Below are 19,461 nucleotides of genomic sequence, written 5' to 3' on the forward strand. Positions count from 1 at the left end.
ATATATATACATATATTTTATGGACGGGCATATGAAAAAACCGCAGAATTGCAAGTTTTTTTTCGATGACCAAAAAAGCCACCCAGATGGACAGTCTCTCATTTCCATTTGCTGCCAAAACCGAGCCCAGTAGTATGTACTTGTATTTGCATAGCTTCGTGTGAGTACTGCTACCCATTTCAGACTTTTCTCCGGCTTTATCTCTTCATAAAATATTGTCTAGGCTGTCTGGACGTCTGGCTGCCTTGCAGCTCAATCAAGTCAACGCCAACGGTTGAAAGTATCTTAGGGATACGTATGCACTGGAAGGGGGCGTGGCATCGTAGGCTAAGAGGGGCGGGTCAGTGGTCAGTTTGCTGGCAATTAATGGTCATGTGTTGGCTGGCCATTAAACTGGGCCAAGCTGCCAACTCGGCTGTCAGGCTTTCACCCACATGCAAAGAAAAGAATATCATATCTTTTGTATTTCAACTGCATTTGCTCTGTGAAAATCTTAAAATTTACTAAGCAATATTACAAAATTAAAGTAATTTGGTATCATATGAGTTTTTGTAAGCAAATAGATATAATGTTTCTGTAACATCCTTCAACGCAGACGAGTTGTTTCATTTATACAAGAGCCCTCTGTGCTTTCTATACAAGTTTTTAACGCATTTTAAAGTTTTTTTTTTACTGTGTATCCGCCCACTTTTCTCTTCCTTCGATGAACAACCATCCATCCATCAACGTGCTTTTTGCAAAAACAGAGACAGCGAAAAAATAAACTTTCAGCGAGACAGAAATTCAATTAAGGCTCAACATGTTGGTCGAGTGTTAATACTTGAAAATATTAAACGTTCTCTAGCCAAAATTGGTTAGAAGTCACACAAATATGTAAAAAAGCTGGCTTTGTATGATAATAATACGTTTTTTATGTTTCAGTATATGCATTTCACCAATTGATATTAAATAACCTATTGAGTTCGGCGAGAGTCAGACTTTTTGGCAACAAACTTCACTTCTCTTCGCCAAATTCAGCTAATAAATGACCCTTTATATCGCTTTTCTTTATTTGATTTCCATTTATTGTAATTTTCTGCCGTGTGCAAGTTTCAGTTGGTATTGAATTATTGATTGGAATTTAATAAATTTAATTGCACGACTCATGGCCAACACTTTATGCATTCAATGATTTAGTTTCGTTTTGCAAGGAGTGAAGTTCTTTGTTAATTTATTTGTTTGCCTATTTCATTTCGGTAAGAACAAACAAAAAAAAAGAACACAACCCAGATTCTTGTCAACAGTGTTCGGTTTTTCAATTTGTGCGATTCATTAAACATATTTATGGCCACCTGTCCGGGCTCGACCGCAATGCCAATGCGAAATAAATAATACAAATATTATTAAAAACAAGCGGAGTGCACAAAAACCGACGGACAGCGGAGCAAATGTTTTTAATTTCCGCAAAAGGATCAAGCATAATGCAGCGTGCATAAATAATGATTGGCAAATTATGAAATGGTCAGCAAACAATTGCCGATTGCCGTTGGTCAATTGCAAAATGGCCAACAACATTAATTGCATACGAAAACAATGCGAAAATCAAAAGGAATTTATCGAGAGACAGCGTTAATACATAAATAATTTGTGTGGATATGGCCGCATCACATATACCCTACAAAAGTTATCATAAGTGGTTATGCAGGACAACTTTAAATTAATATTATTAAACTCTATCTCTAGCATCATTTAAAACTTTTATTCATTGCATTATTTTCTGCATACGAAATTTAAATGAAGAGCTATACCCGTACTTCATTTATTTTTAGTTCTGTTTAGTGCAATTTCCGCAATTTGTATAATGACAACACTTTGTTCAGTTGGCGGCCTCAATTGTTAATTGATTAAATCGCGTTAAGCTTTTTAGAGACCATTTGGTTTTCGAATTTTACTCCAAGTTTAAGCAAATTAAATTCAAGAGGGGTTATTTTCATTTACTCAAGTGATTCTATTGACTCGCTTGTGTTGTCTCATTGTTATTCACCGAGTTCCATTCAATTAATCACTAAATACAAATGCAAATAGTTTGTTTTGCCGCTCAATTAAAACCCAACTTGTTTTAGTGGCGACCAAAAAAAATGCAATTACCAGGCTGGCAATTTCAATTGCGAAAGTGCCAAGAACACGCCCACTTTCCACACAATTCTTGAAAAAAAAAACAAAAAAAACATGTGCTCATTGTTTGCGCGATGTGAAAACATTTGACAAAAGGTAAAATGCAAATTGCTGAGCCATCTAATAAGGCGCTTAACGCAATAAAAAGCTGAAAAAGTGCAAAAACCAAGGGGAAAATTGCGAAGAGTGGGGGCGTTGGCCATAAAACAATGCCAAAGTGCCCAGATAAAGCCAGATACAAAGCGAACAGAAGGACAAACAATTAAATGCCCGTCGGCTGTCTGAAGGGCCAAAAGAATGGAAGAACGCAAAGTGAGCAAAATGAAGACAAAATCGAGGGTAGCCTGTTTAAATATGGGCTACTCTCATGCTCAGTTCCTCCTTCCTATTTTTTCTCTTTTTTTCCCTTAGGGTCACTTTGCTGCGAAGTTATCAGCGGCTTTGATCTCGCCGACCGTCTGGCCGCCCACCAAAAATTTCGTACATCGCGTCCTTGACGCCATTATCAAAAACGTTTTGGCCCGCCAGACATTTTGAGCCCACTCTCATTCTCCTGTAGTTCATGGAAGTCTCTTAAAAATAAACCCAAATATGTGAAAATTATGACATAAATTAATTAGGATGCAAAACGTTGTAAAAATATAGCATTTTTCTAACGATTATGTTTATCAGCTGTTTAAAGAGTTCAATCAAAATCACAAAACTATCAGCATTCCACATTTTTGGCCAAGTTATTGTGATCTTGGGAATATCTGTATTCAATGTATATTTCCGCCTGTTTATTATTTTCTTTTTCCAACCACTTTTTTAACTTGACCGCTTGTTTGTCTATTTGTTTGGCCAAATATTTGTTGGCCCTACATTGGGTTGTGTTTATGAAATAGTTGCTGACTGCCGGCATGTGAGAAGGCCAAATGGGAGTTCCAAAAAATCGAATAAATTCCACGCATGTTGGTCGTTGGAATTTGAGGCGCAAAGTATGCTATGAAATGGCAAATAAACTGGGACTTCATGGCTAAATTGTAACTAAGCTTAGTGATAATTACTATAATGCGGTGTCATCACAGTTTAACCAAGCTATAAATAAAGCAAACAATGATTTGTGTTTTTAAATATAAATTAACCCCCCAAGAGCACTAATAAATAGTAATATATTACCCGGTAAAGGCAATGAAATGAATGGCTTCCTATGATTATGTACAAACCCGGTTCAGACTTGATATTTATTACTTATGACTACATTAAGAGCCACCAATAAATAAATGGAACAAATTAACGTTTGATATGCCAGCTCATCGGCAAATCCCACTTATCCTGTGCCTAATCTATGTCCGTCCCACTCTCCCGTCACTATGGCTATCTCTTTCCGTGCCACAGTTGGCTCTGCAAGCTATTCAAATATTAATTCGCATATAAAAGTCAGTTGGACAAGGCGGCAGCTACATAAAGATAAATATCTAAATAGCTAAGTAAATGCAGGTCCTTGGAGGCAGCTAAAAGTTAAGTTGCTGGGTTTTGCTTTGGTTTGGTTTGGACGGCAATAGACGGAGTTGAAGCCGTGAAGAACACACAAAAGCCGCAGAAACCCGATTTCCAGTGGCAAGGACAACATGGCTGCTTCAGAAGTTAAGTGCCCGCCACAAAATAAGCCAAAATGTGGATGTGGATGTGGATCCTCGAATGCCGGGAGCGTGAGATGATGATGCACAAGACAACTAAATTTGCTCGGTAGTGCAATTATTACTAATAGGGCTAATAAGCACGTCTTAAGTGCCCTTCGCCCACCCACACACACACACACACACACAAAAAAGCAAAAAAAATAAACAAAATTATACGATAAACTCGATTAAATTTCGTTGGCCATAAAAATGCGCCATCATCTCAATTGCAGAAGCGGGAAAAAGCTGAAGCAGGCATGAATTGCAGTTTAAGGATACCACACTCACAATCACAAACACATACACTTACACACCCACTCTCACACGTATATGAACGCACACAGGCACACCTAAACTTGACCATTAAGGTCGCCACAATGGCACGGCCCGTCAACGCTTGATGATGATAAGAATGATAAAGGGCGGCCCAGTGAGTCAGACAGAGATGGGTAGACCAAGCACACACACTTCCAACCACTACACACACACACACAGTGCAGGTCAATAAAGTAGTGGCGCTAGCATGGAGAAAAGGAGGTGATAGCATAGGCTTCGTTTTATTTCAATCATTACTATTATTTGTACCTCTGCTGTCTAAAGCGCAACAACAACAACAACAACAACAAGAGTAGCAGTACAATGAACTGAACAACAGAAGTGCCTTTAAGGGAATTTCAAATATGCATGAGCCAAAGAAAAAGGCGGAGGAACGCCGGCAGGATGGGAAAAACTAAGTGAAAGAGGGGCCAAGATGGGCCAAAAAGAACAGGGGGCAGAGGGGCAGGGCGGAAGATGGCAGGACACACAACAATACGGCGGCAAAATGAAGTGAAATACGTATAAAATAAATGGGAACCCATAACACACATACACATACACATACACACAATGCACCACACAGATGCCGGCACTCACACACATGGCAAATGGAAATCTTGGTGGCAAGTAAAAGGGAAAAGAAAATGGAAATGGAAATGTTTGCCAGGTAGATAGGTTACGACTGAAGGATACTTGCTATCAAGGAAAATTGATATATGCATTTCCAATATACAATTACCACCATATTTCCAATCAAATTCAGGAGTCTCACATCACATAAATATCTTATAATACAAATGAACAATTACCAAAATCAGCTTATCAATAAGCGGTACTTAAATGCCTTTGGTACATTGATACATTTATAAATGTATTTATTATATAGCTAAGTAAATGCTTATAGTTTATTATATTGTTATTGAAGCCGTCCGTCGTTCATGCCCTCTGCCTCTGAAATTTCTGGCTATTGAATATAATGAGCTGATGGTGGAACTCCACTTCTAGATGGAAGATGGGGCCCGAAGGCAACTTCTTTGCATGTGCCATATGACACATAATCAGGCTCCTTGGCTCCTTTGGATGCCAGCCACCACTCGAACTCCTTCGACCAGCAGCTAATGTCCTCCACCCTTTTTGGCTTTGGGTTTTTGGTTTTTGGGTTTTCGGGTTTTCGGGTTTTGGATTTGCCTTTGGGGATGGGGATCTTTTTTTTTTCTGGTATATTTTTTGGGTGGAAAAGTCCTTGCACGGTTAGCCGCAGAGCCCAACGCAAGGGGCAACAAAAATGTTGCAATAAAAGAAAAGTTAAATTGTAATAAAGCACCCTTGGGTGAGGGAGAAAGCCGGTGAAAGTCGGCGAAAGTCGGAGAAAGTGGGTGAGATGCTGGGGAGGGCAACTATGTAAAAGCCGCGAAAATAAGAAAAGTTTCTGTGTTGTGCAAGGGCTAAACAATTTACCCTGTCTCCTGGTTAGACTTAACCCCATTTTCCAAACTTTTGCTTGCCCAACTGAAAGATGGCTGGACGTGGACGTGGACGTGGACGCAGTGCGTCAAGGATTGCCAGAATCCCAAATGCTGAGCGGCTAAGACAGATGGCGGCACATTAAATAATTGAAGGACAACGAATTAAGCGAGATATTGATTTAAAGCCAAGGAGGTCAAATTGGGCGCAAACTTTACTTAACGAACTTGACTTAAACGAAATGGAAACTTGAGTAATCACTGGTCTTATTTCGGTTTCAGTGCTTCGCTTAATTTATCGAATGCATATGCATGAGTAATCATGGGTTAAAATTATCATTTCAATTGAATCTAGTCAGCAGGAAGTGTTACAATCAACAAAATAGTGTTCTCACAATTGAATTGCTCACACTTTCTTAAAAGCACACGCCTCAATGAGGACGCAATCATTATCATTTCATTGCAATCTTCGCGGAAAGTGTTACAAATTATCACTCATACGCCACGTTGATTGCCCAGCGAGGACCGCAATCAAGTGGTTTCCCCGATTCTCTGTCATTACTGTGCATCTGCCCGTCTGTCTGTCTGTCTGTCTGTCTGTCTGTCTGTGTGTATATATATATATATACATTTTATATCTATCTGCTTTATTCTGTGTGCGTGACAGGCGCGTGACAAGCGCGTGACACGCATTGCGACAGATCTGACAAATCATCAGCGGGAATCAGAGGGCTGACTTTTTAACCCATTTCCTGGACTTGTCGGAAAAGGAAAAAAATATATCTCAATTTCTGGGAATAAGCTCGGTTGGAGTATGCTTAAACGGGGGTCCACTGTTTGATTTGAGGATTGAGGCCTTTGAGGTTTGCGTAAATTCTTCTTTTAATTAAATGCGAAAAAGTTTACACTTTTCATTTGCCTGTCTTGTCGGCGACTGTTGATGCTCACGCCAAGGACCTCGAGTCCTTAAAGTAATTAGTCTGGGATCCTCGGCACGCAACTCTGCCATGCATATGCCAGAAATTATTGCCCTTTAACTTAATATTAACTTAATATAACACTTTTTGGGAGTTAGGAACATGCATTGAAGAACAATTTTAATTTACTGAATTCCTCAGCAGGAATGGGAGGTTTATGCATAAATTTGCTAAGAGTCAAGGATTTTTAAATAACATTTTCGTACGTTCGCCACTAGTTGTGCGGACGCAGTAGTACCTCTAATGGAGTTAACAAGTTCCCGCCAATCTCGATTGTCTTTGCTTAGTGGGTAAAATCGGAAAGATATGAGCTGCAGCAGATGGCACTGCAGCTTTCCGGCGACCGCCCGTCGAGTGGCCCAGTTGGTGGGGCAAGTGGTGAAAGTGGTGAAAGTGGGCAATGTGGAGGATGTAAAGGATGTGGAGGATGTGGGGAAAGTGGCTGGCATGTGCATGTGCATGTGTGTCAACGACTTGGTCAACAGTTAAAGGCTTTTGGCGCAGTCTCTCGTCTTGGGCGCAATGGGGGCCCTTCGTCGAGCTTGTGCTGAGTTTGTAAAGTCGGCATGTTTGTTTAATCCTTGCCATAAGTAGCTGCCTGTATTATGTGCAATCCTTATGGAATTTAATAAGCTTATGTCGCCGCCTGGCACTCGTAAGGCCATGAAAACTTGCCCCGTTACACACGATATATATATATATATATATTTGTGTGATTATATGTATGAATGTGTAGTACTTAAGCGGTCTTAAAGACAATTGCCTGTAAAGTGAGTCAAGCGAAATGGATTTTTCATGTCAATTTATCGCTGGACATCCAGCTGAGCACGGTGCACATGGCGTATACTTGATGTGGCTTAAAAAAAAAACTGGATTGTGCCCTCTGGCCTTCCACTTAATTACGCTAATCAATCAAATGCAGTTTTGGGTGCAGTCAGCAGCAAATTAATTGCGCACCAGAGCGGAAAATAATATTCCAAATTATTAAAGCGATGGCGAGGCACTCAATGGGTTGCATTCCACATCAAATTTAAGAGTAAATCTTGAAAGTTGTCGAACAATTTAAGAATGTAATGCAAGGAGAATTTAGGAATGCAAAGTTCTGAAACAATTCTTATATTTTTGCATACAAAAACTTAAACTTAAACTGCGATTTGCATTTCAGAGTCAGAGTGAGAGTTAAAGTGTTGGTTGGAAATACACTGAATAATGTCCATCACCTGACCCAGCTATTTATTATACCCGTTACTCGTAGAGTAACCCGCACCCCGGACCCCGCACCCCGCACCCCGGACCCCAGACCCCGGACCCCGGACCCCGCACCCCGCACCCCGGACCCCGGACCCCGCACCCCGGACCCCGCACCCCGCACCCCGGACCCCGGACCCCGCACCAAGGACCCCGGACCCAGGACCCCGGACCCCGCACCCCGCACCCCGCACCCCGGACCCCGCACCCCGGACCCCGGACCCCGCACCAAGGACCCCGCACCCCGGACCCCGCACCCCGGACCCCGCACCCCGCACCCCGCACCCCGCACCCCGCACCCCGCACCCCGGACCCAGGACCCCGGACCCCGGACCCCGGACCCCGGACCCCGCACCCCGCACGTCGGACCCCGCACGTCGGACCCCGCACGTCGGACCCCGCACCCCGGACCCCGCACCCCGGACCCCGCACCCCGGACCCCGCACCCCGCACCCCGCACCCCGCACCCCGCACCCCGCACCCCGGACCCAGGACCCCGGACCCCGGACCCCGGACCCCGGACCCCGCACCCCGCACGTCGGACCCCGCACGTCGGACCCCGCACGTCGGACCCCGCACCCCGGACCCCGCACCCCGGACCCCGCACCCCGGACCCCGCACCCCAGACCCCGCACCCCGCACCCCGGACCCCGCACCCCGCACCCAGGACCCCGGACCCCGCACCCCGGACCCCGCACGTCGGACCATGCACGTCAGACCCCGCACCCCGGACCCCGCACCCCGGACCCCGCACCCCAGACCCCGCACCCCGCACCCCGCACCCCGCACCCCGCACCCCGCACCCCGCACCCCGCACCCCGGACCCCGCACGTCGGACCCCGCACGTCGGACCCCGCACGTCGGACCCCGCACCCCGGACCCCGCACCCCGGACCCCGCACGTCGGACCCCGCACGTCGGACCCCGCACGTCGGACCCCGCACCCCGGACCCCGCACCCCGGACCCCGCACCCCGGACCCCGCACCCCAGACCCCGCACCCCGCACCCCGGACCCCGCACCCCGCACCCAGGACCCCGGACCCCGCACCCCGCACCCAGGACCCCGCACGTCGGACCATGCACGTCAGACCCCGCACCCCGGACCCCGCACCCCGGACCCCGCACCCCGCACCCCGCACCCCGGACCCCGCACCCCGCACCCCGGACCCCGGACTCCGGACCACGCACCCCGGACCCCGCACCCCGGACCCCGCACCCCGGACCCCGCACACCGCACCCAGGACCCCGCACCCCGGACCCCGCACCCCGGACTCGAATACAGCGTTCTCTCTTGTTTTTATTTTCCAGCGTTGTTCTAGCTTTTCTCCATTCATTTCAGGGGAAAATGCCCTTGTTTTTTGTGCCGTATTTATGACAACATTTTGCATATCACAACGCAAGAGTCTGGCAAGTGACACACAAACCCAGACGAGGAGACAAAAGTCGGACAGATAGCAAGTTAACCCATATAAATATTTGTGCACATAAATGTCTGCATAAATTTTTAAGCACAAACGCTTGCGTTTAGTGGCCATTAAAGTGCTGGTATATTTTATTAATAATTTGATTACTTGGGGAATAGTTGCTGTAAGACAAGATAAGATATTTGCGCTTATTAATGAAGACGTATAATTATAATTGAGTATAAAGTGGATCAAGTGCTGCAATAACTTTCTATCGATAATAATCTCTCTGTGCAGCTTGGAATTTACCCAGTTTTCCAGCTTTTTCCCAGGAGTCTCAGTATATCCTGCCTCTTTAATACCGATACCTTGAGTGGGAAAATATCAGGCTTATCTGCTGTTGGTTTGTGGCTTTCCATTTCCGTTGCCATTTTCCTATTCCCCCCTATTTCTTTTTTTCACCACACTATTTTTCTTTTGCCGTACTATTTTGCTTTCTTTTCTCTTCCTTCTTTCCTCTTCTTTTCTTTCTTTTTTTTTGCAAGGCTTGACGTAATTTTATTAGGACTGCTTTCAGGTGGCCTCTATGAAGCAGTTGGCAATATGCCTTATAACCTCATAACTAATTCATGGGGATCCCACCTAGCGCTTTATGCATATTCATGTTGTTGTTGCCGGAGGGTCCAAAGCCCTCGAAAGAGACAGAAAATCGGCGGAACGCAAGAAAGAGAGGGGGCGAGTGCTTTCCTCGTTCATTGGGGCTCGTAAACACGTTTGTTGATGTCGAGCATGAGTTGCACGTTTCTCGGATGTATATATATTTATATATATATATATACATATATCTATATACATATACCTCTGTCACAATTTCCAAGTTTGAATAATTTACATGGGGCAGAATGGCAGAAAGGAAATGCCAAAGCAGCTAGAAGAAAAAAACAAATACAAATATTTATTGCTACATATATGTATCTATCTAAAAGTCCACACGGAGTGTCAAGTAAACCTAAAACATTAAAAGTTGCCCTGCCATCGGAATGCCAATTTAATTGCTTTGGCGCCCTAAGCCCTTAAATCCTTCATCGATATTATATCGCTAAGGCCCTCAAATTGACCAAAACGGAAAATCCCTCATGGGTATATGGCTCTGCCAATAGGTAATAAATCCCACGGTCGGGATTACGAGGATGGCGTACTGGGATTAGTCGGCGGCGCTACATTTAATATTTTAGATTGGAGCCTTTCCGGAACTCCTCTGTTCATTGTTGCTTCCAAAAGTCAGAAAAGGTATTTCAAGCTACTTACCAAATAAAGGGTGAAATGTTATAGTAGAAAAATCGACGAATACAAAAACCAGAAGTATACATTGTATTTACTCAGTTAAAGAAGAAACTTGAAACATTGTCCTTATTTTTTCAGTTTTGCCAGAAGGGACAGAATTTGTCAAAATAAAAGGACACCATGTGTGCCACTTTTGTGCTCCATTTGTGTTCCTATTTATGCTCACATTTCTCCCCCATTTTTGCCAAATTTGTTTCGTTTTGTAACTGATATATATTTCCCCATCCCCATACCAATCGCCATCGCCATCGGTATATGCTCGAATAGTGGCAATGGTTTTCGATTTCTCTGCACATACATGCGCCAAAGAATCGGTCTTGTTTTCACTTCTATATAGCGCGCTATTATCTGGCAAGTCTATAATATATCCCCCATCTCGTTGGCATTCTTGTCCTGCTATCTTTTCGGCTATCAATTCGAAAAGTTGACACTTTGCTGGCTTTTGTTCGATGGTACTGCAATCAATGAGCCGGAAATGTGTCCGTCTTTCTAGAATATATATATATATGTGTATATATGTGTGGGCCAGCTGAAAGCGAGGAGGCAAGAAAATATTGTAAGAGAAATAAGAAGATAGAGATTCATTTTGGGCAGAACAAAAGGATCCACACATGTTGGTCTCGTCTTCATTACCGGGCAAAGGAGCTCATTATGAGTTGATCTGGGTGGCCTGATGAAAATGTCAGTTAATTGGCATTTGATTAACTCGAAATTCACGCATCTCAAGGAACTTAATTAGCCGAAAATCAAAGGAGCAGTGGAATGCTGGTGGTGGTGGACCCAAAGATTGATGCATGCCCCCTTCCTCAACTTGGATGTCTGCGCATCCTGTCTGGCTAATTGAATGCGATCCATTAGCCAGCGGAATTTATTTAAAATTCCACCCAAAAGTCGCCGCGAGTTAAAGTTCATGGTCCGTGTGTTGTGTCCTTCAGCGTTTTTCCCCTCTTATTTTCGCTTTTTTCTTTGCATTTTTCGTCCTGCAACTCAATTAAGCGGCAACGTCTTGCTTTCCTGGGGTGTCAGAGCTTGTTTTTCCAGCAATTCACGGGTTGGCTGAACAGAGGAAGAAATGGCAGATAAAGTATTTATTTAGCTAAATCGTCTTAAATTTTGCAACATTGTATTTCCCAGAAAACGTCTATGTCGCATAATGATGCTAAATATTAATTTATGGAAAAGAATGGCAACAATTGATGTTTTACAATTATTCAATAATTATCAATGAACAACAAATATTTAACAAAGGAAAATCGACAATTATAACATGCAACAATTCAGTGATATATATGTACATATGTGACATGTAACACTAAACTTACAACATTAAAAATGCAACATAACATTTGCAACATTGAAGTTGCAACATTGAATTTACAACATTGAATATTCAACATTGAATTTGCGACATTGAATGTGCAACATTGAATTGGCAACAATGAATGTGCAACAATGAATTTGCAACATTGAATTTGCAACATTAAACTTGCAACATTAAATTTGCAACATTGAATTTGCAACATTAAATAAGCTACATTGAATTTGCAACATTGAATTAGCAACATTGAATTTGCAACATTAAATTTGCAACATTGAATGTGCAACAATGAATTTGCAACATTGAAACATAGGTAACATTCAACGCTAAACATTAAACATATCAAAACCTATGTTGTATACATTGTAATTGACATAATTTACATAATTTTACATAATTAATGAAATGTAAAAACAAATTTCGTCCACCAATACTTATAATTCCCAATTAATTCTGACTCAATCCTCATGGGATAGCCGCTCTGGCAGATCGTAGATCAATCGACCGGAAATTTAAGTGTGTTAGTAATAGTAGTAGTTTGTGTGTCTGTGTGTGTGATAGTGGTTCCAGAGGCCATGTGGACATCCCGTCGTCGATCTGGATGCAGTGCACCATGGACCTGACCAGGTATGTTAGTAGGTAAATTATTATTATATTATTATATTATTATATTATTATATTATTATATTATTATATTATTATATTATTATATTATTATATTATTATATTATTATATTATTATATTATTATATTATTATATTATTATATTATTATATTATTATATTATTATATTATTATATTATGATATCTATAATATTATGATATCTATAATATTATGATATCTATAATATTATGATATCTATAATATTATGATATCTATAATATTATGATATCTATAATATTATGATATCTATAATATTATGATATCTATAATATTATGATATCTATAATATTATGATATCTATAATATTATGATATCTATAATATTATGATATCTATAATATTATGATATCTATAATATTATGATATCTATAATATTATGATATCTATAATATTATGATATCTATAATATTATGATATCTATAATATTATGATATCTATAATATTATGATATCTATAATATTATGATATCTATAATATTATGATATCTATAATATTATGATATCTATAATATTATGATATCTATAATATTATGATATCTATAATATTATGATATCTATAATATTATGATATCTATAATATTATGATATCTATAATATTATGATATCATATCTATAATATTATGATATCTATAATATTATGATATCTATAATATTATGATATCTATAATATTATAATATCTATAATATTATGATATCTATAATATTATGATATCTATAATATCTTATACGATTAAGTTTGCTATGATTATGTTTTATGTAATTAAGTTATTATATTATGATTAGGTTAAGACAGTGGTGAACTCAGGTATAAGTGAATATGCAGGCTACTTATTTATATTATAGGCTATTATATTTCTATGAATATCTCTTACATTTTACTTATCTACTTCAAAACATATTTTATATGATTGAGTTATTATTAGGTTAAGACTAGTGGGGAACTCAGGTATAATGCGTAGTTTATTAAATTACATATTTAAGTTCACGTGCGCCTTGATGCTGGCTACATATTTATTCTGAAAACATATATACTTAATAAACCTACATATTAAATGATTAAAATAAAAATAAAGTGTACAATAAATATATAAGAAAGATTAAGCCAATTATTGAATATCGAATATAAGCTATTTCTCTTTGTGTAATAATATCAAATGCAAATAGTGAGAAATAATAGTGTTTTGATTGCTTACTTATTTATGTAAGAACATTTCGTGTATTAAAGATATCTAACTAGACAAGACTTTGTTCCCTTATTCAGTCTTACCATTGTAGCGATTTATTCCCAACATGTTATTTATTATTATTATATTTTTTTTACGAGTCTTTCTTACAAAGCGCCTTGAATGCCGTCAACTGCATTGCAGATCGGCTTAATGTAGGATTAAGTAATAATATGCTATAAGTTATCATATGATTAAGTTAAATATAAATAGGTTAGATAAGTGAATAGGTTAAGTCAGTAAATAGGTTAAATAAGTGTATAATATATAGATCAGACAAAGCCGATTTCAGACATCTTAAAAATCCCCACACCCAAAAATCTTTAACACTTAAATTTCTGAAAAAAGCTAACATAATCCAACTATTGTAAACATTCTTTCGTAGTACAAAGCATATTGCCGTAATCTCAAAATTGTTAATCACAGTATATATACTGTAAATTGTATATTGTAAATATATTGTAAAGTCCGGCTGAAGGCTCCAGCAGCTATAGCCTATATCTATTCTAGCATAACTTTAAAACTTTTGTCTGCAACATAAATAAATAAATAAATTGTGCGATTAAATGGCTTAGGGAAATGGATATTTAGTGTAATGAGTGTATTGAGTGCCGGGCTTTATGATTACGCCCTAGTCATATCCTTTGATGCAATCCATGTCACACTTCGCTCCAGCGCCTTCGACTTTGTCTGATTTGTTCAAATTAATCGCAGCTTTGGCCCTGTTATTGGCATCTCTTTTTTTCTGGCTATTTGCATCTCTTTCGCCCGCAGTCGACTTAAGCTATTTGTTTCTCTTTTGGCATTAATCAAATGCCTAAACATCTGAGAGCCAAGGACCTGAATTATCCTTCCCAAATCTGAAGCGGCGAGGCGTGAAAGCTCCTTAGATTCTCCTGCCCCCTTCGTCTCTTTCACTCGCCCATCTTCCCTCCCTTTCTCTCTCTCTCTCTCTCTCCCCTTCTGTCTGTCAGTAGAGGAGCCTCCAGCTGAATCAGCTCACTTCATTTGAGATTAATTGCAGTAAGTCGGCGGCCACAGCCCAAATACCGAATGAATTATTTCAATCTATTGATTTCCATTCCAAAACCGAATTTCCCCTTGCTCAGAAGCATTTAGGAATTTTAATCGGAGATAAAATGTTTGTCCTTTTGTATAAATTTAGGTATTTTATTAATTAAATTATATATGGGGAAACAAATTTGCAGCTAAGTTAAAAAATTTGAAAGCGTGCCTTGTGAGCTTCCTTTTAATTTGGGTCGCTTTAAATGTTCTTATTTATGACAAATGCTAGCTTCTTGCACACAATCCTGCGTGTGTCGTAGGAATCTCAAGGATTTTATATGTACATATATCAGATGGAAAGTGTTTCCGCAACAATGCGAAGCCGAAATCCTCACTTGGAAAATTGCTCACATAATTCAGCACACGCAGCAGTGATGGAATGCATTTATTCCCCCCTGCCTTCCCTTTCCACCCCTCTCCTTACCGCCTAGGCACGCCCACATTTTCCACCCACCTCCCGCACTAAATCCAGCTTCCCAGCAACTCGGTTCATTTTGCTGTCTGCGCTTAATTATAATATTAATTAAATTGGATTGCCTTAAGCATTGTGGCAGCAGATGTTGCTAGATCTTAGGTGGAAAAGAGGTCGGCGGCGGGGGCGGTTGAGGGTGAGTGCTTGGGGGCTTCAAGGGGTTAAGATAGTGGCTGGGGCGCAGGGAATATATATATCCAAACCTCCATATCCCCATATACTCGCTATATGCATGTGGCCGCTGTTGCGGTTGCTGTTTGTCGTTTTTGGTTAATCGGTAAATCAACTACGAACATGTGCCTCAGACAGAGTGTCCTTGTTCTTGGGCTGGCTGCGGTTTACCCTGAGGTCCTGCGGAGCTCCTGGGTGGGTATGTTTCCCAAGCAGCGAAAAAAATTCACACTTTTAGCTACAAAAAAAAAAAAAATACAAAACTTAACCATATACATAAGTGCATTCAATATAGTTTTCATTATACAACAGCAAGCTAAGAAATAATTTTATAAACATTTCTCACTTCTTAAAGATATCTACTAGACATGCAATTTATTATTTTCGCCATTTTTTTTTATCAGCATTTGTAATGAGAATATTTTGGGTATACCCCATAGCAGCATCCTTTGAGCACCCTCATGTTTTGGCGACATGTGTCCACCGTCGAATGTCCTGCAAATATCCTCAAACAGATGGACTCATTTCGGTTGCTTTAATGCCTGCCTGCCTGCCGTCTGTGGTCTGTGGTTGGTTGTAGTCGTGGTCAGCTGAGTTTCATGGGTTAATGAATCGCTGTGCGCCAGCTCTTAACCCCCTTTTACCCAGGCCATCAAACAAACACTTAAAATTGGCCATATGCAAATTGCGGCAATTTGAGCTCAACGTAAAAATAAGAAAAAAAAAAAAGTGCAGCGTAAAAAAGCATGTAGAAAATACATTTCAGATGCGGGCTTTGTGTTGCAACCGTCAAAATGGCAGAGAAAAAAAATGGTAATATACGTGCTGTGACCATTTAGCTAATAGCCAATTAAGTAATTAAGTGGTGGGCGCAGGGGGCGTGGCAGTCGGCGCACGTGACAAGTGTAAATTGAAGGTTAGGCAAAAGTGTTTGACGCTCGAAATCGTTTTGTCGCTGAATTTATGACTTGGCCATCGATTAGCGAAGAAAATGTGAGGAAAATCGGTGCGAAAAAAAGTAGAGACCCATCGTCCTTCGTCCTTCATCCTTCAGCCATCGCCGTCTGGCCGACGTCCTTGGCTCCTTGGTCTGTGGGTAATTAAAGTCACGTCTGCCGTCTAATTAGTTTTGACCCAAATTACCCAACGGAGCATTAAGAAAATGAATTGCACAAAAAATCGAGCAACAGCGGCAAAGTGCGAAAAGAAATTCGTGAAAATGTGATTTTAATAAATGCTGCAGATCAGCACACGGCTAAAAAAAGCTAACAAATACTTGTTCAATAATTGCCAAACAAACTACTTAAAATATTACAAAATATTTCTTAACTCAATGTAATATTTGAAATAGTAAGAAAACAACTCGATTAATTTGCAGTTTTCTAACATGTTGGATATTTGTTTGCTGTGCATTTTCAAGAATCAAACGAGAAGTGGGACTGTTTTTGCACCCGAAATTAGAAATTACAATTTGCGGCTGGTGTTGGGTCACGACATGCATTGCCTTCTGCAATCCTTATGCCACCACGCCCCTTTTCCCTGCAAAAAGGGGCGGAGGAAGGGCGCATGAAGTGCTGAGGTGGCAGACTACCACAAAAATACTCTGGTTTCCAGCATTTTGAAAACGCAGCACATTCTGCAGTTGTTGAATAATTTCCTTTAATTTCCGTACTCACAAACCAAGTAATCTTCAATCCAATTGTAATTAGTTATGTTGTAACATTGTTAGGAATTCCTTTCTGTAAGCTATCATTTGGCAATTTGTGTTTGACATCAGTGCCAATTGTCCCACTGTCCCGAGCTTTCAAATTCAAATTCGCATTGCAAAAACGCAGCTGTCGCCGCAAAGGCGTGTGAAAAACTTGGGCAGGGCCAAAAGGCTGTAATTAAATCCAGCTTCAATTTATGATGGGATAAAGGGGTGGCCCCCAGCCATCCAGGGTGGACCCAAATCGGACGGTAGTTCGGGCGGGGGTGCTTGGTTGCCATAAAGAAATTACACAAATCCATCAAGCCACGCAATGACATCAGAGGATGCGATGGACTCCTTGGGACTTGGGGTCCAACCCGACCACATGACGAGGCATTTTCCGGGCGGTCGCTGGAGGAGATTGGAGGTTGGAGGAAGTTGGAAGATTGGAAGATTGGAGTGAGGCAGGCGGTCAGGCGATAATTACCCGAGTTGGCAAAAGGAGGAGGCATACGTTTCCGGAAGTCGTTCACCATTTCGCAGTCGTCTTCTTGGGCTGTTTGGCTGTTAATTCGGTTTCATGTTTTCCATTTGAGGCGCCATTTGCCCGGCGGCCATAAAACTCAACAGCAACATCAATGCGGTGGATAGTTCCACTCGCAGGCCACATCATCATCATCAAGAGCAGCAGTAGCAGCATCACCATCAGCCGCAACAGCTGGATTCCGCCTCTCATCTCATCCCATATCATCTCGTCATCGGATGCCCTCATCTTTTTGTGAGACGCCTGTCAGCGGCATGGTGTCCATTGTCCGGATAACTTGTGCCTGTTGTTGTGTTCCACAATCCGGAGTTCGGAGTCCGGAATCCGGTGTCCGGGTGTTCGGGTGTTCGGCATCGGGTTTCCCTCTTTAAGCCCGGATAGTCGAGACCTCTGGCCGCTGTCTTCGATTTCATGTCGCATTTAATCCCATTTTGACTCGACCGCAATTCACTAGTTATTTAAAGTGGTAAACAAATTCTAAATTCAAATAGTTTCGCCAGGATAAAAACCTTGTTTTATTTAGTATTTTAAAGTGGTAAACCAACTTTTAAGAAACGCCCAACGCCTTAAAGCAGCGAAACGCACTGTCCTCGCCTGGAGATGAGTAATTCCTTTGGCATCCTCAGCTGAGTTGTGTGTCTACACTTAATTTCACTGCAAATTAAGTTGGCTTTGTGGGTTAAATGGGGGGCTGGTGGGGCTGGTTGTTGGGGGTTGAGGGTTTGGGGTTTGGGACTCCTCCACACCAAACGCAGACAAAAGGCAGATAAAACTACAAGGATTCTGCTGCTCCTTCCTCAAGGCTTTGTGTCAGGCATCAGGTGCAAAAGAGTTTCTATTTTCACAACTTTTAGTATAATTAATTCAAATGCTTTCCATAAAGGCAACTGTGGGCGGTGGGGAGGGGGTACGGCAGCAGCTGTGGCATTTATGCAAAATAGACGTAGTTACCTAGTCCTTCGCAGGTGAGCTGGTGTGCGTGTGTGTGTGTGTAGGTATGCATGTATGTGTGTGTATATCCGGAAGAGTTTGTCTTTATTAACAGATTTTTGTTCCTATTTTTCTTTTGTTCGTAATTTTTTCTGTGTCGCTGATAATAATGTAAGCCGAGTGTGAGCAAAGGGAAACTTATATATGTATGTTATTTAAATTATTTAACACAAAGTAATTGTATGAAAACTGTATAAATAAACATACAAGAAAATTGAATGTATAGGTGATGCCAAATTATAATTCTGAGAGCCACAATCTTTATGCTGATATAAACGGTTTTAATTCGTAGGAACTCCTTTCTATTTATATATATTTAATATTTGCGATTATTACTAAAGATACAAATAATTGCGAGATATGCATGGAATATACTTCTCCAAGAACAGACATCTCTGCCTGTGTGAAACTTTTGCCCGATCTCATTCCACATATACCATACCATACCATACCATACCATACCATACCATACCATACCATACCATTTACCGCCTTACCCTTAGCCATAATCGTGATGAAAGCTTACACAGAAAAGTTGTTAAGCTGCGTGTGGCTCCCGGGGAGTTTTCCTCGCTGGGATTGGCCATGGCATTGGGACTGGGCCCTTGGCTGGTGGCCGAACTCCTTGGCTCTTAATGGCCAGGCTGGAATGGGAACAGAAACAGCCACAGCAACAGCAAAAGCAACAGCAACATATCCAAACACAAGAGCAGGAACAAGAAACAAGGGCAATTACATTGACCGAGGGTCGGCATCGA

General features: G+C 41.2%; 1 protein-coding gene across 3 annotated transcripts in view; it reads left to right on the forward strand.

Annotated features, from left to right (window-relative positions):
- The first annotated feature begins 12,393 nt into the window (after positions 1-12,393).
- The window catches only part of LOC120455786 (Kv channel-interacting protein 4), a 41,439-nt gene continuing 34,371 nt past the window's right edge, over positions 12,394-19,461 (forward strand). For 2 of the 3 annotated variants that reach the window (XM_039642245.2, XM_039642244.2), the window contains exon 1: positions 12,394-12,513. The gene's annotated coding sequence lies outside the window, so the exon portion shown is untranslated. Of the gene's footprint in view, positions 12,526-19,461 lie in introns of all 3 variants that reach the window. The other variant, XM_039642242.2, reaches the window with a different exon arrangement.

This window comes from Drosophila santomea, chromosome X, assembly GCF_016746245.2.
Source record: "Drosophila santomea strain STO CAGO 1482 chromosome X, Prin_Dsan_1.1, whole genome shotgun sequence".
Taxonomy (NCBI): domain Eukaryota; kingdom Metazoa; phylum Arthropoda; class Insecta; order Diptera; family Drosophilidae; genus Drosophila; species Drosophila santomea.